This window comes from Pieris napi, chromosome 5 (genome assembly GCF_905475465.1).
Source record: "Pieris napi chromosome 5, ilPieNapi1.2, whole genome shotgun sequence".
NCBI classification, from domain to species: domain Eukaryota; kingdom Metazoa; phylum Arthropoda; class Insecta; order Lepidoptera; family Pieridae; genus Pieris; species Pieris napi.
This window is the reverse complement of record NC_062238.1, coordinates 7,141,880-7,165,645: the sequence shown is the minus strand read 5'-3', so window position 1 is coordinate 7,165,645 and position 23,766 is coordinate 7,141,880. Positions and strand designations below refer to the sequence as shown.

The following is a 23,766-nucleotide window of genomic DNA, read 5'->3' as shown; positions in this document are numbered from 1 at the left end:
ACTAGAACAAGAGCATTCTTTCACACTCTTTTAGTGTAAACGATATATAGTTCTTAGCGTTTACACCTAAATATCAGCGAGTAAGAATGAGAACCAAGAACTAGATTCTTGCACAATAGATATTTAGATCATCTGAACAAATGCTCATTGCTCATTCGTGTCAATTCTGTGGTTGGTAATGCTTCTTTATGGCCGACTCTGACAGCAACATTATAATTGAAAGTTCTGCATTTATTATTCTGTTTTAAAAAACTCAAAAACAAAAGAAGGAAGAGACGTTGCCGGGTGACAAATTTAATGCAGCGAAGGATACTGAATAATGTAGGTGAAACGATGACGGATATGCAAGTAGAATAATGTGGTCAATTCCAAAATTTCTTTTGAGACCAATTCATAGTTGAATCGATTATGTCGAACACAAGAACACTTTGAAGAGACCGCTCCGGGGAGCGAGCTCGTCCGAACACGCAAGAACGCTTTTAAGTTTAACTGTTCGCAGGCTCTAGTACACCTACAGCGCGAGCTGAACTGTAAAGGCCCTTAAGGCCAACAATGATTCCATTCCAAAAGAAAAACTAGTTTCCCAGTTTTCACCAATTCGCATTCTTAGAATATTCCTTAGAATCTTTGTGAACGCATATAAAACAACGAAACAATGTTCTACGTCTGTTTATTTGTTAGAGTGGGGATAGAATGAGCATTCGTTTGTCTGACGTAAATCGGCCTTTATAATGTCAAACTCAAAGATTTCTCGCTTTCAATCATTGCATATAAGACTTTTGCTTTTATATTACGGAATATACATATTTTCAATTTACTTTGAAGATGGAAATTAAATTACTTATTTTTACCTCCTTTACCACTGTACCTACACTACTATTGTTTTATATGAAGTGTGCACGTTGATATTGAGAATCCACTGCCGTGCGAAATGGCTTACATTAATAACATACTGTTGGTATATAACAATAGTAATAGGTACTTGTAAAAGTATCTCGTAAGTTTCCAAATGACTTCAAAGTAACGTGAGTTGGTAGCTATAAATTTTCTTTCTCAAGGGCTATTCAAAGTTGGCGATTAAATCTTAAGTTTTAGTGAATTTTGGCAATACATCTTGGCAGACTGTTTGGTATACTTGGTTCCTAGCCTTCGCAATAGAAATTTTTGAATAAAGAATAGAACTCTCAATACTGTACAACGATGTAAAATAAAATTAAAAGAAAGGACTTCAATAAAAAGTTTTATAATGCACTTTTGAATTGAAGTCGAATAAAGTTTCTTCGACTAGAAAAAAGACTAGTGACTTGACTTTACAAGAAAGCAACGTGTCCAAAAAAACAATGTTGTGTTACATACTTAGGTAGAAAGTACCAAAGCAAAACGTTTTACACTATTTCACGTAGATACTAATTATTACCACTAATTACACAGTTGATATTTGTAAACGGCTTATAAATACCTATGTGTAAACATATTACAAATTCTAAGAAATTAGGTCTGATTATTTTATTACAGTTCTAAGAGGTGTTAATATAAAATTTTTTATAACTGTGATTTATATAACTGCATTACAATAAGGCATAATATATGGGAACTAATTTTGCTATGTTCATATTTTCTTAGATCAAAATATTGTTGTTATGAAGGTCGTGCTTTAATTGAGAATATTATATTATGTTAGTGTAAACGATTTTGCAATCTTTACATAAATACAATTCCTTCCAATAAACCTCTACTACGATTCTAAGATTTAAATAACTTTCGGTTGCAATCGCGCGTTTGAGTGTTCAAATATTGAAATAATTTCCTATCCGTATCACACGTTTCATAGAAAAGCTTACGTTTGCTGAATATAAATGTATTTTATGTAAATCAAATGAGTTTCTGTAAGTTATGGAGAAACGCTTGAGATTATAAAATTAGTTCATAAATTTGTTGTATGCATAATTAAGGCTGTAATGTTATTCAATTGAATAACATTACAGCCTTGGGATTCTGTAACTCACTTATCGAACTCTCACAGCGGTTTTCGCAGCGGCGGTCGCGCTCAAATCAGTCGTGAAGCAGTCATTTTACGATTTGGCATTCTGATAAGGAGGGGAGCTTGTAGTTTATTATGTTTCTCCTCAATAACTAGGAACAATGTATAAAAGACATTTTTTGGATTGATGATCTATATAGATACTTAATAGCTAATAGCACCATTGAGTATACACATAAAATAGCAATTATAATTTCTTTGCTTAGTTTCAACCACGTATTTTTCATTCGAATCTTAAATTAGGTCAAACTCAGGGTCATAGAGCAAAAAATTCGCAATTGCCTGGCGCCAGCTTGTTCGTTGGTCTGTGCACCAGGCATTTGAACAGCCACAATTTATCCGCTATTAAAACTCAGTTTTCCGATGAAATATACAATTGCAAGTTGAGTATTAAGGGCTGGCTCGCCTAATGTAACTTTCCTATGTAGTACTGTCTATATTTATTCTCATCAAATCGTCAGATCCATACTACCACAGCCTTATGCATGTTAACGTAAAATTGTAAAAACCGTTAGATTGTAATCTATCTCGCGAGATTATAAACTGTCGAAAGATTGTGAACCTCAGCTTACTGCTTACAATTTAACGTATTATTATTCGGTAGATTGTACTACACTAACTTAGTTATCATTCAAACTTCTTTGGTCAATTACAGATTAATTTTACTTTCCAACAATTTCATATAACTACCGAATAATAATACGTTAAATTGTAAGCAGTTCGTTGAGGTTCACAATCTTTCGACAGTTTATAATCTCGCGAGATAGATTACAATCTAACGGTGTTTACAATTTTACGGTGACATGCACACCCTCATTTAGATGCTTAATACAATTTTGTACATTGTTTTTTCGTTCATTCATATTATTAGATGTATAAATCTGTTTATAATAGTCATGAACCACACGCAAGCAAAACTAAAAATAGATACAGTTCCCTTATTTTTCGTACCGCATAGCTAACATCCATCGTTATCGAAACACATAGCTCGTTTACAAAAAACAGAACATTAAAATAATGGACCGTGTCCCATTTAAGGAATAAGGCCGGCCCTTAACCGCGCATCTTTTATGAGTGTTCCTTCCATTGTATCTCTGAAATAGGTAAATAATGTGGAAATCAGGTCAACCACTGCACACAGACAACTAATACGTATTATGACTGTTGCTGTGGCAACTATTATCTGTTATTTGTCTATGATTCATTCTTTATAAAAGAGATTTTACTTATCTACAAATAGTTTACGTTCCCATGTAATAATAAGTTAAAAAGAATTCTAAATATGAAGCAGGGGCCTCATAGCCTAGCGGTCTTATTAAGTGGCAGCTAGGTGAGGGGTACCGGGTTCGATTCCCGATTCGAGGGCAAGTTTTAATTTAATTTAAATTTGTTCTCGGCCTTTGGGAGGGTTGTGCGGTACCGGGCGAGTGCCTAAACCATACATGGAGGACACGGTCGAATTTCTAAAAAAAGACAATCACGAATGATAAAAATCCTATACTTGACACTGGCTAATTAGACCAGTGCAGATAGCCTTTAAAATAAATAAAAAGTGAAAAAAATTACAGTAGGATAAAACCCATTAGAAAAGCAGGGGAATAGGATCAAAATGAAAGGAAAAATAAATTACGGTCGATCTGAGGTCGGGAAGGGGTAGGGGGGGAGTTTTAAGGGTAAAAAACGGTTTATCTCGATTTCCGGCAAAACTACAAGTCCTATCGAAGAAAGTTAAATGGCAAAGTTGGAGGTAATAAAAAAATCTAAAACTTTTGTATTCACCAATTTTCACATAACCTCAAAATTTATGTGAAAAATTCAAAAAACCAAGTTTTTGGTTTTTTATTTTTATCTTTAACAAAAATATTTTTTTTTTAACGAAATTTGGTGAAAACTTACCTTTCTATGTCCCAAATACACTGTAATTTATTTGATTAAAAATATTTATTTGTTCACCTTATTTTGAATTAATATCGAAAAAACACCCTAATTTTCAATCGAAAATTCTGACGTCAAAATTTCAGCTTTTTTCAAAAAGTTAGTGTGCTTTCAGTTCGTTGAAATCTCTACTTTCCTATGGTAAAAATATATATATTACCATAGTAAATCTTCTCAGAAAACGCAAAAAATCGTATGCAGTAGCGCCCAGACCTGTCATCCCCTTCCTTACTTCTCTACAGTAGGATGAAACCCATTAGAAAACTAATGGGTTTCATCCTACTGTAATTTTTTTAGGTTTCAAAAATTATCGGCACTGGTCTAAATGCACAAATCGTGCCAGAGCCATAAAAAAAAATGAAGCATATAATTATTTAGCGTTTTAGTACGATTTTAAAATTCGAAGCAATAATAATGATTTTAATTTTTAATTAACAATTAGAAAAAAAGCACCATAGACCACATACACAGCCAACAATAAATCATTTTAATGAATCAATTGATTATATTTTGACATAAGTATACTAAAATAATGTTATTATTTATTAAGTTTATTTAAATAATGTTATATTATATTTGATTCTTACTAAATAAAGACCGCTTTAGAATTGTTCTTTGAAATTTTTTTTCTCTATTTCGAATTCCACGTAGTAAATAAATACCTAATTGTCATATGTAATACCACAAGAGCTTCAAAATTATCGGGTATTTCCCGATAGGTTCGTTGCAAACAATTAATATAGTTGTTTATTTCAATTAATTTAGTCGTCATGACGACGACAGTCGTCATGACGACTACATTTGTTTGCAACGAACCTTGAGGGAAATACCAGATAATTTTGAAGCTCGAGTGGTATTCGGGGGATTATTTTTCCGACCCAAATGTCGGCCAATAGCATTGCACCATGAGACGAAATGTACAGTTAACAAATAAGAATTTCATAATGAATAAAACAACTACTTAATACTTTTCTTGAAGCAACGACCAGAGAAAATTTTCACAAAAAATTTTCAGTATAATACCATGTAGGTTGTACCACGTGACGTCGAATGGTGCAATTCTATTGGCCGATATTTGGGTCGGAAAAATAATCTATACAAATATCATTTAAATAGTAGTAAAAAAGCTTGAAGCCTGGAGAGCCTAACGAAATAGTTAGCATGTATTTTATCTGACTATGTATGTGTCTTGCAAACGTGATTTCACGAACACTATGAACGAATGAACTTGATATCTGTTATCTAAATAGCCAGTTCCAAAGCAGTGAGATCATTATTAAAACAACTATTTTCGAATAAAAACAAGTTCGTCTGGAGAACTACTATAAATAATCTGGATAAGACTTTTATTCGACACTGAAGTCAATTGTAGTTCAGTGTAATGGTGAAAGACTTTTAATGATTTTACTGGACTTTAAAACATTAGCATTGTTATAATCCAGTGCTTATCTTTATAGTTAAAAAGTAGGTTTCTAGATTTTTGATCAAAGGTGAGATTGCGCTATCACGTTCGTGAAAGAATAAATTCAAACATAACCGACATGTATTAAGGTAAAATTAGCGTAAAATATTAAAAAAACCAGTAGTATTTGGACATACGGAAGTAACAGTTCGCACTAAGTCGTTCGGACTCAAGAGTCGATCACCTTTTTTATTAGGTTATCATCACTAGTAGTATTAAGAAGTTTCATTTGTTTTTATTTTTATTACGCGCAAATCCTTGGTATTCTACGTGTGAAATAGTGTTGGTGCTACGATAAAAAGAGTCGCTTGTGTTATGAGTAATAAGTGCTTTCGGAAGTAACTGTACTGTATTTATGATAAATATTATATTATGAATCAATCAAAATCATTTATTCATATAGGTAACACAATGTACACTTATGAACGTTAAAAAAGAAATGTACATTAAATGCTTCTAATTTATCAATTATATTTAATAGGCGTAGAACGGAAGAGAAGAACTGGCAATAAAATCTCCGCCTCTCTTTTTAATAGCAAAGTTTTTCTTTTACACAATGTTTGTAATCTGCAACCATTACACCATGTTCCACATGACATCTTAAGTAATTAATAGTTATTGATTAATAATAAAATAAATTAAAAACAAAGATTTGTCCTCTATCAGCTGGAGCCATGGTGAAATAGGATTACGCACTTACATTCACAGGGAACAACACGCACTATTGCATTTGAAAAAAGGGACTAAATTCCGAACAGTGTGTTAATTTCAACTTAATTCGAAAACACAGTACAGCAAACGCAAACTTATATATCAATCGAATTCATTAGTTCTGTGTATTAATATATTTTATATACAGTAAAAAGACATCCCTTGACCTTGACGAGACACGAAAGTCAAATACCGTCGGTCAATAATATTTTAATATTAGTTATTAAAACGGTTTAGTACATATGAACTTGTTTTCCTATTACACGTTTTACGGACGAAAATATCGAGCGGTTTAATGACGTTATAATTAATTTTAACTGCTTCCAATATAGTCAAATGTGGGTGAACTACCTAATATCAGTGTATTATGTAACCTAACGTGCCAAAGTATTTTGGTTATACTTAAAATATATACTTAATTTTACACAAAGTTAAAATTTACCTGGAGGGTTTGATTTCTGAAACAATACGTGTTAGAAGGCTCAGAAGAATACAGGATAAAGAAAAAATATCTCCTGAACAAATATCTCCTTAAATGAGGAAGTATACTCACGAGATATAGTTTACGTTTTATGAAAAATTCCACATTAGGTATGTGATATTACAATAAATTATATCATATAAATTGCGTCATATCACATTTATATTTACCCTAATTTGGTAGTCGGATTCATTATCAAGCCTTAATAAATCGATATTCGATTTTAAAAGACATCCTAATCTTCCGTGGCCCTTAAAAAATATGTTTGTTTAAATATGATCCATTAAAAAATGTTAACCAATTTTGAAATATGTGGTTATCGTGTACTCGCATGAACAATGTTGAAAAGTACTGAAGACTAATTGGAAAACGTAACGTCGTTCCAATTAAGCAGCCTCAATGTTGCCACATTCAATTTAAAAATAAAATAAGTAGAAATGCCTGAAATTATTACGTTTCGTCTGAACACAATTAAAAAGCAACTAAATGCTTTGGAATAAAAAAATACTTAGAAAACAGGATTTAAGGTGTAAAATGTTGGGACCTACGTTATGTTAGCGCGAGCAATCCAATTTCTATACATCGTATTCTTCTTCTTCAGGTGCCACGTTATTGGTAAACGTTGGGTATTATAAACTTTAATTGGTGGATATTTTGCGCTAGTCTAAACAGGTCCTCGGCGGATGGATGATACCGGTCCATTCCCGTACGTTCAGCAATCACGACTTCTTCTTTCTACCAGCCAATCTCTTGAATTCTGCTCATCATTATGAGCTGCAAGAATCGACGATGACGCAAAACGTGTGAGAGATATTTAACAGTCTGCATAAACTGTCATCGAACCACCTTCTTCTCTATGTCTTCGTATAGTGCCACTGGCCAGAGTCGAACCCTCAAAGTATATTATATTAAAAACCATAATAGACGTTAATAACACGTTTAGTAAAAAGAGTATTTATATAATATATAATGATGTATTTGTACATAAATATCAAACTATTCACGCTGGCAAATTTTGAATGTACGTTGTCTAAAACCTACAACGGGCTTGCAGAAATTATTGTTATCGAGATTTTTATTTATTAAACCAACATTTAGTAACTGGTTATTGTTAGTTGGAGTCATTAAGTTGTCAGGTCTAAGCGTAGCTTGTAGAAAACTTAAATTAATAGTGTACCAGAGAGAAATGTTTCGTATTTTCTCCACAACTCAGTGTCGCTTTTACTATTAATATCAACGTTGGCTTATCTACTCCTTAATCCACTGGGACTTTAGACACCTTTTGTTGGATGTTGGAATTAAATATTTTATTCTTTATGATTTTATAAATTTGTAATACAATTGTTTTGTATCATTGTTAGCTTACAAAATTACACAAGCACGTTAACTTTTAAATATTTTTATGTTATTTTAATTTTTTAAGCCTAAGGTTGATTACTTTTTTATACTTTATATTTAACTCCTCTTTAATACTTTTACATTTTTGTAAGCAAGATTTATGTTTTTAATAACTCTAGTTAGCTGACCAATATAAAGATAAATCGTTAATCATACTTTATCATAATTTATATCTATGTATCTACTAGCAAACTTTATAAAACCATTGTTACATAATGGATGATGGATTCCACAACATATTTCTGCTTCAGTATTTGAGAACTAGTAGAATACTTAATTTGTAGATGTATTGTTCGTGCTAATTTTAATGATAGCTATTCGTGAATTGTCTGCAATAATAATTCGCTCTTATTATAAGTGATATATTTAACACAAAAACTGCCTTCATCAAAAGTCATTTAACAAACTTTAACAGCTATTTAAACGAAGCTTTCATTGTAATATTCAGCATCAATAGTCTTCAATAAACGTTTCAAATTTTCATCAAAAGCTTTCTTTGATGTCACAAACAGAAAAGACGATATTACTACTATTTCTAAGACTGGAATAAATTCCGATGAAATATTATTCAAGAATGTTTCCTTTGTTTTATAGACTATTCAACATTTACGGACATATAAAACACTTTATTTATTCTTCGCCTCGCCTTGGAGTTGCTCGTGGCTTAGTTAACACCGTACGTATAACCAGAAGGTTCTGGGTACACTTCGCTGCGAAATAAATTTAGCATTGGCAAGCCTTTTAAGAATTAAACATTTCTCATTAATCATTATGGGACTGCAGCCCTAAGCCTTCCTCCTATTTGCACGGACTACTGCTTGTTAGGACTACTTCATACTAGACTAACAAGTATAATATTGAGATAAATGTTAAATTAAAAAATCGAGTTGATCCCCAAGGCAAAATGTTTTTATCTTAATGGAACGGATATTGTCACCAGCCCTTATTGCTCTCCGGACCCTTGCCGATAGTAACCGTAAATATTGATATAATGAGTTAAAATTTACTGCTTGAAGAATTTTGATGAAATCTAACGCTCGATAAAGTATTATTTTAAACATAATATTATTGCAATAAATTATACTATTTTATTACAAAGCCTATATGGCTGTGTAATGCTACTAATAAGGTTAAAATAAGAAAATACAAAATTGCGTTTTTCTGAAAAAACACGAAAAACTACATTTAATACCCTTTCTGGTTTACATGAATTCTGAAATGTTAAAATCACAATATTCACAACAATTACACTACCTCATCGCTAAAAAAACAACCTCTTATTAGAGATGATGACATTAATTTATCGCTAATGTGAAGGGCTAAGGCTCATATTAGAGATCACACATTGACAATTGACATTTCTGCAGCTGTCAAACGTCAGCGGCAACGCGGTAAATTTGAACTAAATGAAAACTACAACACTATATACTTAGTGCAATGTATTATCTCCGCTCTCTTAGCGTTGGTAAGTAGGTAGGGCTAAAAAACACACAAATACATTGTGATATAATATATTGTTTAAAATCAATATTTAATACTGTCACAGTTAAATAAAAAAATCTGTATTTATGATAGTAATTTATAGTCATTATTCGAATGTATGTAGATTAATTATACGTTTGTGATTCACCGCGACTTTCTAAGCTTTTTGATTCATCGTTGTCTATTATCTTTGCAATTGTACGATCTATAACAATAGATGTTGTGTTCTGTCCCGCTTTTAATTTCACTGAGATTTGATAAATCACCAAGTAAAGAAAGATCCATTAACCTTTTTACCCTGGATTTGCTAATTGAATATTTTATCCGGTTTAATTTTAACATTGTAATGTTAATTAAAGAATTTTGGCATGTGGAACAAATTGGTATTATGAGATATTTTATCTAATAAACCTTCTTTAAATTAAATTATTTTATCAAAAGGACATTTTATTTGTGTTGTGTGTATAATATTATAATGAATAGTTAATATGCAACCCGTAAGTATTATTATTAAATAAAACATAAATACAGGTTTGATTATTACTGTTTTTATTTTACAAATACGCTTCGCGGACTCGCTTATTATTAAATATGATATTAAAATTAGTGTTTATGTTAACGTAAAATTGTAAACACCGTTAGATTGTAATCTATCTCGCGAGATTATAAACTGTCGAAAGATTGTGAACCTCAGCGTACTGCTTACAATTTAACGTATTATTATTCGGTAGATTGTACTACACTAACTTAGTTATCATTCAAACTTTTTTGGTCAATTACAGATTAATTTTACTTCCCAACAATTTCATATAACTATCGAATAATAATACGTTAATTTGTAAGCAGTTCGTTGAGGTTCACAATCTTTCGACAGTTTACAATCTCACGAGATAGATTACAATCTAACGGTTTTTACAATTTTACGGTGACATTTACATTATTTTTTTTAAGGTTGTCACCGCGCCTTGAAAAATGTGGGATCTTGTCAATTAATACCGAAGAAAAAGATTTGACCAGATTTTTGCCAATTATTTTTATATCTATGTACATGTCTTCTAGCCACTAGACTATATAAAGTATATTTGCATAGTAAATAAACACGCGGAGAGGCTGTCAGGTTTAGTTAACTTCCGATACGCAAACACTTCACAGTCAGCTTATTATAGAATTAGGTAAACAAAGCCAGTCGATTGAACAGTTCAACTCAAGAACTTATGTATCAATTATTTTAAATATATATTTTGTACATAATAATGCAAATTTTCACCGTCTCTAAGTATATTTACATCTTTTAAACGTGCAATGGGTTTTATGAAAAATGAAAGAGTGACCCAAGAAAATTCATATGTATATTTATTACAAAAATAAACACAAGTTATAAATATAGAAGTGTCCTTTAATAGTTCCAGAGATAATGAAATAATGTTATAAAAGAGTTATACAAAATAAAATAAAATATACTAATAATAGACACGACAATACAAAACGCAGCAATTTATAGTAAATACAAAGGGAAAACAGGTTCAACAATTTTACTATATTAATTTTAAAGGGCTTGAAAGCAGTAGGGGAGCACGAAAACATAAATATTGAAAAGTGAGTGATAAAGGAATTAAACATTGTTGAGGACCCTATATTAGTACGCGTAAATAAATGAGCAGGAGGGAATGAAAGGAAATTCGGTATTTAGTAAGGATTTCATACTTGGCTAGAGTATTCTAGATGGTTGCACCAGCGATTTATATGCAGCTGTTTATAATCTTTAAATGGGTCTGAAACACGTATTATTATGCCTAAATAAGAGCAGATTTACCAAGTGGTCTATATGGGTTTTTGGTTAAGGATATTTCAGGATAAATTGAGTTTCTATTATATTTGTTGTACACTTACCCCTATTGTATGCCAGGTATAATGTATTGTGTTTGCAATACGAGTTATGTATAATCTATAATCTTCAGCAAGCGTTTTGTTATTAAAATTAATACTAAAAACATTTAAAACTTACGGCGTAATCTGAATTCTTTTGTAAATTTTTCATTGAATGTGTGTGGTAGATTTTTGTTGTTCTTTTCCAAATACTAGAAAATGAATTCAAGGTGCACAAATAGCCCATATTAATATATTTTATATCGCTAACTTAATAGAAGCGTAGGCAGAGTAAACAAAAAAGTGGACCAAGCAATATATCAGCTTACAGCAAACTTTTGTAATCCAATACTGATAAAATCCCATAATAAACTCACATAAAGCTGACGTCAAACTTTTGTAATTTGACGCTAATTGTTGTTAAGCTAAATATAACTAATTGTAAGCAGTTTGACTTCAGTGAATTAACAGTAATCTGGGTCGAGTTTTCAACTTGAAATTAAGCTGTATGCAAATGTAGCGATTTATTCATTGTACATTTATTAATATCTGGGCCGTAAATTCACGATAATCTGGTTAATGTAGCGTTATGGATGGATAATCTGAAACGTATTGTCTTAATTTTTAAGACTTATGGCAAGAACTGACTTATATGTTCTAAATTTGAAATCAAAATCTGTATAGTTTTACACTATGGCTTCTGAAATTATTTTAATAGACTGATGAAAAGCTATGTAAAAGTGACACTGATATTCCAACGCGCGAATTTGATGTAGTTTACAGACTGGTTCCCTCAAAACAACTCTATGCTACTGTAAATAAACTGTACTATGCCTCGTATGATGAATGATAATATTTATAGAAGACCCTCCTGTAAAAACATCACCACAACAGTACCAACAAAAAATACTAAAAGCATTTCACTGTACACGCCCGCATCTATGTTTCGGAGTTCAAACGACCGAACTTAATTCAACCACAGATAAATAGAACTTAATAAATTATAATGTATTTATATAAAGAGAAACATTTAAATCCTATTGACAAAATATGCGTTTTAACTTTGATTTGCAAATATTATGATAATGCAAAATAAAATATAATCAGTGAGGATTGATTTTCAAAAATTCACTATCCTTCTAGTACTCCAATTATTAAATTGTAGTAAAATATTTTCAAAGTGACGTTATATAGACCCTTTTCAATTTCCATTGTGACAAATGACAATTGACAGCTGTCGCGACGTATCTCAGTACAAAGAGATTTGTACTGACTTTAATTTCTTCACGTCAATAATAAAAATGCATTGGAAAAAACGTTCGTATAGTTTAAAACAAGCTATTTCGTTTTAAAACAAGGAATTTACCATTTCTTTCAATTTAACAGCCCGATGCACTTGAATAAAGTATAAAGTTGCGGACGACGGAAAAACACACCGAAAGTTTTGAGTAAAATATTATTATTCCATTTTTCACTGCATTACACTTGGATGGGTGAAATATTATTAAAAATAGAGAAACAAGAGATTTGCAATACTTCTTTGTACGTGGAAGTTATATTGAATTTTTCACCGTAACAGGCATAGACAATCTACTGCATTATATTTTATATACATTTTTGTATACTAAGATTTCCTTAATTATCAGATTTTGCTATTTGTAGCTAGAAGTACTCGCTAGAAAGAAAAAAAGGGTGCGTGTACTAATGTACGCGCGTAAGAAGTTATACTTCTTTGGCATTATTAAAAATAGTTTTTGATTGCATGCAAATAATTAATCACAATCAAATAATCAAAGACTGGAAAAGGAGTCATTATAGTCAATAAAATTCAGTTTACATTTGAAAAATTAAATAAATAAATATTTATTATTATTCTCTTACATTAAGTGTAACATAAATTCTATTATTATTCGAATGTTGTTTTTAAATTATATACCAATGCCGTAGCATCTTCCGTGGGCAACTTCATTCTGTTAATTTTGTGTCACGGTGCGCGCGCATCGTAAAATTTCGCTCTCATCAATTTTTCATAACGCGCCTAAAGAAGTATAACTTCAAAAATATAAATGAGGATTATAAAAATTTAACGGTAATGTCAGTCTTGACCAATATATTTTCTTGTTAATTTTATATAATATTCTATTTTCACACTGCCTGGTAAACAAATCTTAAGCTTCCAATTCAATTAAGAACTTGAGGCCCTGAAATAACAATACTGTTGAATTGATAACATATGGCAACATTCCAATTAGTTACATAATGCGTGGACTTTTTGGCGGGAAGTCGAATAAGTTGTCTTACGTTAAGTTTATACTCTATTAATTCAACTGAAGGACTGATTTTGTTTGGACTACATGTAATAAATAAATTAAAACAAATATATTATGAGTGGATTATGAATATAATGAAATAGATAGAAGACATTGTCCATATGAAGATATTTCAAATATGGAAAGTCCAAACAATTTGATGGTATCGATCAGGTGGTTTAGCTGTTTTAATAGAATCAAAAAAAAAGTTAGTACTAAGCCTACATAGGAGATTGTTTCTTATTTAGTTTAAACTGAGCCAGCGTTTTTGTCTTTTAGTAAGGTAATATGTAGTACTTTATTTTTATGTATTTTCAGTATAACGTCACGAAAATTTATAAATAAATGATCACGTTATATATGCAATAAAATTTGAGTAAATATTTTGATGTACTCATAACCTCTTCCACTAGTATTTTTAATTTTCAGCTCAACATCCAATTACATCTGATCGCGACTTCAATTTTGAAGCACACTTCGGAAAATTCAATATTGCTGAATATGAGGAGCCTAATTTCGGAGTCAGGTCGAGGTATATTTTTTTCACTAGCTCCAACATTCAATTAACTTTTGTTTTTAATTACATCTCAAAATCATGCAGATAAAAAAATGTCTTGGTAAACTTTCTCCCTAAAATATGGCAAGGGGAGCGATGGCTGGCCATGCGTCACACTCGTGAACGGGTGTTACTTGTGGTGCTTGGTCGGACTTGAATTTGTGTATGCGGTGATGTTAGTTATTTTGACTATGTATTGCGTGTTGTTTCCACGAGAATATGAGTGCGTGCTCCTATTTCACCATGCCTACTGCTGATAGAGCCTTTATCTATATTAGCTTTATTTGCCCGAGTCTTGTATATTGCAAAATCAATTGAGGTTTTAAATTCGTAAATAAAAACATTATTTTTTTCTTATCCGGTCCATTTGTATATTTATCAATATTTTTTATTTATTTATTAATAGCCTTAGATATATCAGAAATACAAAATACATATATACATTATAACTATTGTTTTTCTTTATCTACGATAACTGATTCTGTATGCCGTACTACGGGCAAAGGCCTCCCCTATTAACCTCCATTTTTCCTTATTGTATACCAAACTCGTCCAGGTCTTAGTCTTTCCAGCCATTTCCATAATTTCATCGGCCCTGTTTCTTTTACTGTTTCTTCTGTTTATTTATCCATATTAATCCGCTATAATTGGTATTGAATGGTTAAATTATTAATATCAATTTACACGGAATACTTGTGAGCATATGTCGTACTAAAAAACGTAAGTATAAACACATGACATTTGCATTCGAATAGTATCGATCTACAGAAGTACAGACCGATTCGGTCACATGTTGGCTTATCTCTATTGAGATTAGTCTCACTCACCAGAGACATAATATAGAGTGTATGTGATATACTAGTACGTATACAGAAATGATTACATTAAATATTCCGTAATGCACATAAAGCAATGAGACGGATGTCCAACACAGACGGCTTTTAGCGTTATTAATAAAATTAAAATGAATGGTATTATTGTTATAAAATTTAATTTTATATCTGATTCAAACTGCCTTTACTTGGAAGATTTCTTAATCATACTTACAAACAATAAAAAAGGCCTAAAACCCTTTAAGTAGAAATAATTTTATAAAGTTGTATTAATATGTTATAAAAAAATTCAATCTAATTAAAACAGCACCGTGCATGATATTAAATTTTTTAACTATCCTAATGGTCAAATGGCTTTAAAAAAAACATAATTCTCTCTAATTTGTTATGTCATAATTCAAAAAAAGACAGATTCTTACTGAATTGTTTATTATTATTATCCATTTATTCGGCAGCTCATGTCTCAGCGTCGTGGTCAACAAGAAAGCGTGTGGAGCGGACTATCTATTTCCACCGGCTTAGGTCCAACGCGTCTCTTGTGACAGTGTTTTGAGGACGAGAAGTCTTTCACCTGATCGGTCCTTTAGGTTGGTGAACGGCCACGTGATCTTTTGCCTTCTGTGTTACCAATCACGATCAGTTTCACCAAATTCTCATCGCCTCTGCGTATTAAGAGTGCACTCTTCCTGAAAGGCCGGCAACGCACCCACTAAAAATGGGTTTCCATGGGCTGCGATGACTGGCCTTTTTGGGAGTCCCGTAGGCTTGTTTGCCCCCCCTATTTGATATTAAAAAAAATCTTTTTTTTTTTTAAAAAGTTAAGTTTTTTAAAAAAAGAAAAAGTTTCAGTATTATTGTATATAAATATGTATATATATTATATATATATAGCGCAGAACTGTTACTTTTATTAGTCGTTTCTACTTTCTGCAGCTTTATTGAAACTCTCACTCGAATGAGGCTTAGATAAAAATCAAGGTTACAATTTCAATCGTTGGAAAACCTATCTTTCGCTTTGACAGTTGTATATTGAATTTGAAATGTTTTCAGTGAGATTTTCTTGTGAAAAACTAAACTCCAACTCCACTTTTAATGTAATATTTATCTTTGTGGTCGGTATCTAATGCCCAGAGACAAGCGAATGATAAAGCTGGGTCGAGGTAGCGCGTCGACGTATTGGTTAAGGCAGTTCACTACGAAGAGGAATAATAAATTAACAACAGATTTCCTTTGTAATGTAGTAGTTATAATCTCAATTTTCTTGAGCTGCGCAATCTATATGTCACCGTAAAATTGTAAACACCGTTAGATTGTAATCTATCTCGCGAGATTGTAAACTGTCGAAAGATTGTGAACCTCAAGGAACTGCTTACAATTTAACGTAATTATTCGGTAGATTGTAATCTATCGAAGTTAAACCGTCAAATTGTGAAACGGCCATTTTCTACTTTTCTATTAGGTTATAAGAGATGTGACATTCTCGTTTTCTATTGGTTATAAGTGATGTGACATTCTCGGTAAATTAATCGAATCGATTATTTCCTCATTTGTTAATTTTACCGAATAATAATACGTTAAATTGTAAGCAGTACGCTGAGGTTCACAATCTTTCGACAGTTTATAATCTCGCGAGATAGATTACAATCTAACGGTTTTTACAATTTTACGTTAACATATACAAAAAGCGAAAACCAAGCTCGAATAAGCATAAAATGAACTAATTAATTACCTACAATTTGAATGTGTTTAAAGTTGATGTCCAGAAAATTTTTACCATTTGTAATAATTAAATATTTTAATTGGGTTTTACTTTTACTTACCAAACTTCTTATATATTACTTAAACAAACTAACATATAGGGTGACAAGGCGTTAACAATTATCAGTTGGACATCCTATTCAGCTCAGTGTCCATGCAATTCATATAACTAGTAGTATGTGAACGGGTTTTATGCATTCTGCTTTAACAATAAACAGTGACAGACCTCTGTCGTCTGAAACTGCTAAATCCGTACAAATGGGAGCAATCTCTTTGCATATATAGAAGTGAGGTTGTCCAAAAGACTGATATATTGCTAGTCTTATTTAATATAGGTTCAATGTTAGTAACGTAAGCGTAAAATTGAAAGACATATACAGCTGCGATAGTGAATTGAAACACGAGAACGTAATCATTGCCATTTATAAGTACGAATTCCCTTATTTATAAATACTTCATCATAAGGTTACAAGGAATCATAGGATATGGTTTACGCGAGTACTACACATTTAAATTAAACTTTTTTAATACATATAAACGTGATTAAATACTCAAGTTGTGTAAATAATGTAATAATTACGCCTTTTTAATTTTAGTTTTACTTATATACAACATTTTATTAGTTAAAGTTATTAAAAACACATTTGCGAACTTTAGTTTTTTACTTTTACGAAAATGAAACTGTAGATTTTCATCTACTTACTATACTACATTACTACTTTAATATCTGTACTTCTCCTTATTTATTAACGTATGAGAAGCCTCACAAAATTTTATAATATCATACTTCTACTAAAACTTAACTCAACTCAGGGTCGATTCGACCAAACAAGAGTAAATCTTAATCTTAGAATAAATCGTCAGTTAATCGAGAGTAAATCAATTTTACGTTTTACCAACTACAAATTCTAAGAATAGTGGGCTTATTAGGGAATTGCTACTATACCGCCGTTTCGCACGGAATAACAGCTATTCCTAGAATAATTTAATGGCGTCAGTCAGTCCAATCAGCTGATTTCTGTCATTTCACAAATATGTATTCTGTGTTTTAATTTCATGTCAACGCAACGCACTAAATTAATAGTCTAGCATTGTATAATGAAACGTTTAAACAATTTATTATTTATTTATTTGTTTTTAGATTTTTTATTTTCTATAATATTAGAATGAAATTCAACTGGGCTCAAAAGAAGTTCCTTTTTAGACGAAAGCCTCAAACAAACAAGAAATAAAAACTTTTTGTTGTCGTTTGACACCTGTTAAAAGCTACTTTTTCACACTATAATACGGCAAAATCGAGTTGACATGATGTATGCTCTTACACTGTCCCGTTGTAGAACAACATTTATTTGCCGAGTTTTATTTTCGTTCACCATTCTCTTGCTATTCGCGTATTGTTATTCCTAGCACAATTATACTATCGATTACGTGGACAAACGACTATGGATTTACTCGAGATTAAAATCATGGAATAGATTATTCTTGGTATACTTACTCGTGTATAAATTGAAGTTTGGTCGAATCGACCCTCAGTACGTTAAAGCTCGTAATAGTATTGAGATAAGCTAAGTGACATAATATAATATTCTGCGGTTCATACGATTAGTGCCACGCTAATGTATCGATAGAGGGCGTAAGTGGGCGACCGTTTACTGACAGTTAATGGAACATTGGCTTTCAAGTTATTATACCTCGTAAATACGATAGACCTGGTATCCCCCAATCAAGAAACGAATCTATGGTTATTGTTTTGGTAGCTGAACACCTGAACCTAATAAAGGTTATTTTAAACATTTTACTGTGTAGCTTTAAAAAAAGTAATAAAGTAAAGACCAAGACTTGAAAATTTGAACAGAAACGATGAGCCTCGTATATTGCGTTGATGTTAGTCTCTTAGTTGTAGACTGTTTAAATTGTCGGAAAAAATTGGCGATTAAAAAGAGTGGCGGAGAGTTTATTGCCAGTTCTTCTCTTCCATTCTACGCTCTTGATTCGCGAACTGGCAGTAAATGTAAAATTAGAAGCATTTGATGTATATTTCTTTTTTGACGTTCATAAGTGTACATTGTGTTACCTATATGTATAAATGATTTTTGACTTCTGACTTTTTTAAATTATATTTTATTCTTTATCCAATAGTATTGATTACCGCCAGTAGGACAGTAGGACACATGTTAATTATTACATATTGTATTTTCTCTGAAAGTTGTAGCCTAGCTGAGTGTATTTGGTGCAATAGCTAAGGGCTAAGTCTTAACTAGGCATTAGGTTAACAAAGCTATACGCCTGATTTAATAAAAAAAATAGAGATTTATAATACTTTTAGAGTCTTTTCAGGATTGAATGATACGTCGAAATAGCGCCCACCCGAACAGGAAGAATAGAAACAATAAAGTCTTTACGGTAATATAAAAAAATATGGAAAAAGAAAAACTTTGTGTGAATATGTGCATCGCATAAATTATCTGTTTGTTTACACGATTTATCAGTTGTTGAGCTGTGTTAATTAAATTATTAACATGCAAGTCAAGAAGTCATAACAATTCCGCGTTGCGAAATTTGTTATAATTAAATAATGAGGTTTAGATTTATTGCATAAATATATTACAGTATGTATACACAACACACACATTTAAAATAATCACAGTTTTAACCAAAGTCTCTTTTTATCACAGGGTAAATACAATTTGACAATAAGAGACGTAAGAGTACTTCTTTAAATAAAATATTGCACCCTTTTTATTGAAGAATTCTTTAGTTTTTATGAATAAAGGCTTTCCCGTCTAGAAACACTTTATATCTAGATCTACATATGCTAGCATAAATATATGTGGTCCTGGATCACGCACTAAACAAAAAAAAGTGTGTACACGCGTTATACTTCTTTGGCGTAGCAAGATAAAAATCTTTTCAAAAATGTTATTCTACGTTTGTAGAAAAAACGACACTAAGAATAGAAAAAAGGTATTTAATGCATTGAAAGTTTTATTATAACGAATTATCTAGTTAAATAAAGTTTATTAAAAAAAATTCTATATAATTAATAAAATGGACATTTTTTATTTTAGCTTGCACCAATACTAGATATTAACTATTTAATTCACGCCCATTGGTTGGAGTCCAGTAGCCATTTGTGTTTCAAGAGGCTAATGATAGCTAAAGTATGATACAAATATTCTTGTAGAAACATTGTCTAAACATCGTACAAATACAGCATCAATAGTTGTATAAAAAAAAATGTTGTCTATAGCTAACTTCAGGGTGTCGGTTTTTTGTGACGGTGTGCGCGTGCATCGTAAACATTTACCCTCATAATTTTTCCCTAGCGCGCCAACATAACTTCAAAATCTTTTTTATAATATAAATGTAGATAGCGCTGATACGGGAATCTATTTATGGTTATTGAGAAGAAAGATTCACGAGCAAAGTGGTGGTAAGTAGGCCACTAGTACGCTCCGTATCTCGGCTTTATCGTGTTCCGATTATGCTAGTACTAGACAGCTTTTGTTTGCGTGCAACGTAATACCTCGCTTGAATTATTTAGTTTTAAATAAGCTGTGTTGAATATAGAAAAGTATTCTATGAAATGAGACTTAAATGTAATAAAAGGAAGCAAAAACGTCTTCTACTTTATACAGTGGATAGTATCTCGATAACTCAAATGTCAAGGGAACAGCAAAAACATTTGAGTTAAAGAGTTTTCGACTTAACGAGAACTTCGAGCTACATAATATGATTGCGACTTACAGAGGTGCGATTTCTAAGTGTATTTTCGATTTTTAGAGTCGAATTTGAATAACAATTCAACTTAAGTTTTGAAGTAAAGTTGTTATGACTGTTTTTAATTACTGTACGTGTACAACACAATAACAATAATATAATAGAAGACCCGAACTCGAACATTCGTTTTGGATTTTATTGCTAATATTTCGGGGAATTCCAAGTAAGGCGTCATTATATTTTACTAACTACTATTTAAAGAGTCTCCTATTTGAAATTCGAGTTATAGAGTATAATATAATCACATTTTGTTCGAGTTACAAAGTCTAAATGATTCGAGATACCGCGTATTTAGGGGCTCAGCGGAAGGAAATGGCAATTTTATTCGACTTACTGACGATTTCGAATTAACGAGGTTCGAGTTATCGGGATTCCACTGTATTTTGAATGTTAGTATTTGTTTATGACACAGGAGTTAACATCATCGACTGTTAAAAAAACAAAAGCACGGCGTCAAAATCAGAAAAATGCAATTGATAAAATTTGTTTGTTAGCAATGTCTTTGTTTGTGACGCAGAACAAGCACACGCGTTTTCTTGGCTACATATAAGTTGAAACCTCTATAATATTCTAAAGAATAACATAGTTTTAACTCATTATTGGTTGCACTTAGTGGTCAATATCATTCAACCAAAAAGTTAGTGTATATGTGTGTGTCTGTGATAAATAAGTGATAATAATGAATGCGAGTTGAGATTAAATTGCTTAGTATTTGACATAGAAATCAGCCGGTCGAACTCAATTAGTAAAGTTACTTGGACATTTTAATTTAATCAAAATTCAAATAAGATTGTGAAGTTTAACTAAGCTCACTTAAGCTTAATCGACTTCAATATCGATATTATGTTAGATGAACACTTCAATCAAAGTTTGTTCTTAATCTATTGGTAATTTAAACTTTTGATTGTGTAAACACTCGGGCGATTTTAACGCCTATTGTTATGAAATTTATGTTCAAATATATTAATTTCTTTTATTTTATTTAAAAATATATCGCCTGCCTTGCGATTCTGTAACTCACTTTTCGAACTCTCTCTGCGGTTTTCATTCTGATAAGGAGGGAGTTGGTAGTTTATTGTTTATCAGAATGCCAAATCGTAAAATGACTGCTTTACGACTGATTTGAGCGCGACCGCCGCTGCAAAAACTGCATTGAGAGTTCGAAAAGTAAGTTACAGAATCGCAAGGCTGGACTGGAAATTAATTATATTATATTTATAATAGGTACATACTATGGCCTGTGACAAAATAAATACATAAAATATTTTACCTTTACGGAGATGATAAAAATGTTTCCGGGAAAAGTCTTTAAATTTCCTGAATTCCCGTCCGCCTTTGTTTTGTTAACACGACACTTATCTGAAATAAAATATGTTCCTATTATTATATTTTTATTTATATTCATTACACATGCGCCTTACTTCGTGGAAAGGATGCAAGATGCAAATCACGCCTAAAAGATGTCCGTTGTCTTATTTGAAAGCAGTGACAAAGTTATTATAAAATGCAGAGTAAATAATTAACTATTGTTTATAAGTATATAGGAATAAACTAGCTGACCCAGCAAACGCTGTTTTGCCATGTAAATTATTTCTAGGAAACATTCTTTTAGTTCACTAAAGTTATCTACAATAATAAAAAATGAGCTGTATCATAAAAAATTGTCTAAAAAATTACCCTCATCATTTAGAGGTTTAATGATAGATAGTAGCCGATTCTCAGACTTATTGAATATGCATAATTCATAAGAATCGGTCGCGCCGATTCGGAGGAGTATGGAAACGAACATTGTGACACGAGAATTTTATATATTAGATAAAGGTAATCTCCGTGTTTTGCACTTACATCGAAACATATCAAGCGAGTAAATAAGTAAGTAAGCTGGATGAAAACGCTTGAAAATTGGTTATAGATTGGCTGGTCTCAATTCTCAATCTATTAGCCTTGGATAATAGTAGCTTCAATTACCCTAACCAAGCTTGAAAACCAGAAATGTTACCGAGGCACAATGCTATATCAAATGTTACCCACTTGACACTAAATGCCGTAAACAAATCCAATATAAGCTCATAACAATATTACACGGCTCTTATCTGAAAGCCGCGATACGAAATTCCCTTTGAGTTCATAATTGCTAGAGATAATGAGAAAATCAATTATTCACGAAAAACACCACATCGTAATATTCTTGACACTTCAGTTGAAATAGAAATCAGACACGCAATCCCTAAATTTAGGCCTTCAAATGAGTTGTTTCGTGCTTTTATTCTACATAATATATTTGATGTATAAATACATCGGAAACAATCTCGAGAATCTTTTAAATGTGACTTGTGTTCCCTATCACATCAGGTGGTATGCGTTACTTAACATAACCTAATCCATATGAGGGAGAAACTTTTCATATTAAATGTAACAATTAACGTTAAGGAATCCCATTAGAAGAAAAATCGTTAATCGGTAATCTGTGTTTGCTTTTTAAACAAATTATTATTGTTAGCCCTATTACAGTAATAGAAGTAATACCCTGTAAAATTAGTTTGTATATTTTTTTAAGTGTATAATTCTGTACTGAGACTCCACGTTATATTGGACGTCAAATATCTGTTTAATTTTAATCACTTGCTCTGTATAACTTACAAAAATTAGATAAAACTTGTATCGAATCAATTTTAGAAATAAGAACACGTCTATATGACATACTACAAACATGCAAGGAACTAAGAAGGTATCAAATAGCCAGGTAAAGATACAAGGAAGAACCTTGTACCTTTTTGTGTATCATTTTTGTCTAGCTTATAAGACTTACAAAACAAAACAAAACCTCTGAGAACAAAACAAATTATAAAAAAATCTGTGTTGCTATAATTCACATAGCATTAGTGCTAATGTGATTATTATAAATGTTCATAATTTTTACATAAAATTGCTTCTAAACTTTGCTTTTATTCGTCCTCAAAAGTACAAATTATTTTCGTACAAAACCTTAGACCTTTAATATTTAAATTAAATCTTCACGTCACGGAAACTAATTTAGGTAATGGTTATACCGTCCTGATAGGGCGCATAAACGATAAGGCTTTTATTTTACCGTATTTGACACCACATAAAAGTAATAAGATTATTTTGAATGAATGTGTAGACCAAAGAAACT

General features: G+C 31.5%; 1 long non-coding RNA gene across 1 annotated transcript in view; it reads right to left on the bottom strand.

Moving 5' to 3' along the window:
* The window catches only part of LOC125049596, a 65,119-nt gene that overhangs the window by 20,478 nt on the left and 20,875 nt on the right, over positions 1–23,766 (bottom strand). The window contains exon 2 of the long non-coding RNA XR_007117032.1: positions 21,883–21,971. This is a non-coding gene — a long non-coding RNA (uncharacterized LOC125049596). The remainder of the gene's footprint in view (positions 1–21,882; positions 21,972–23,766) is intronic.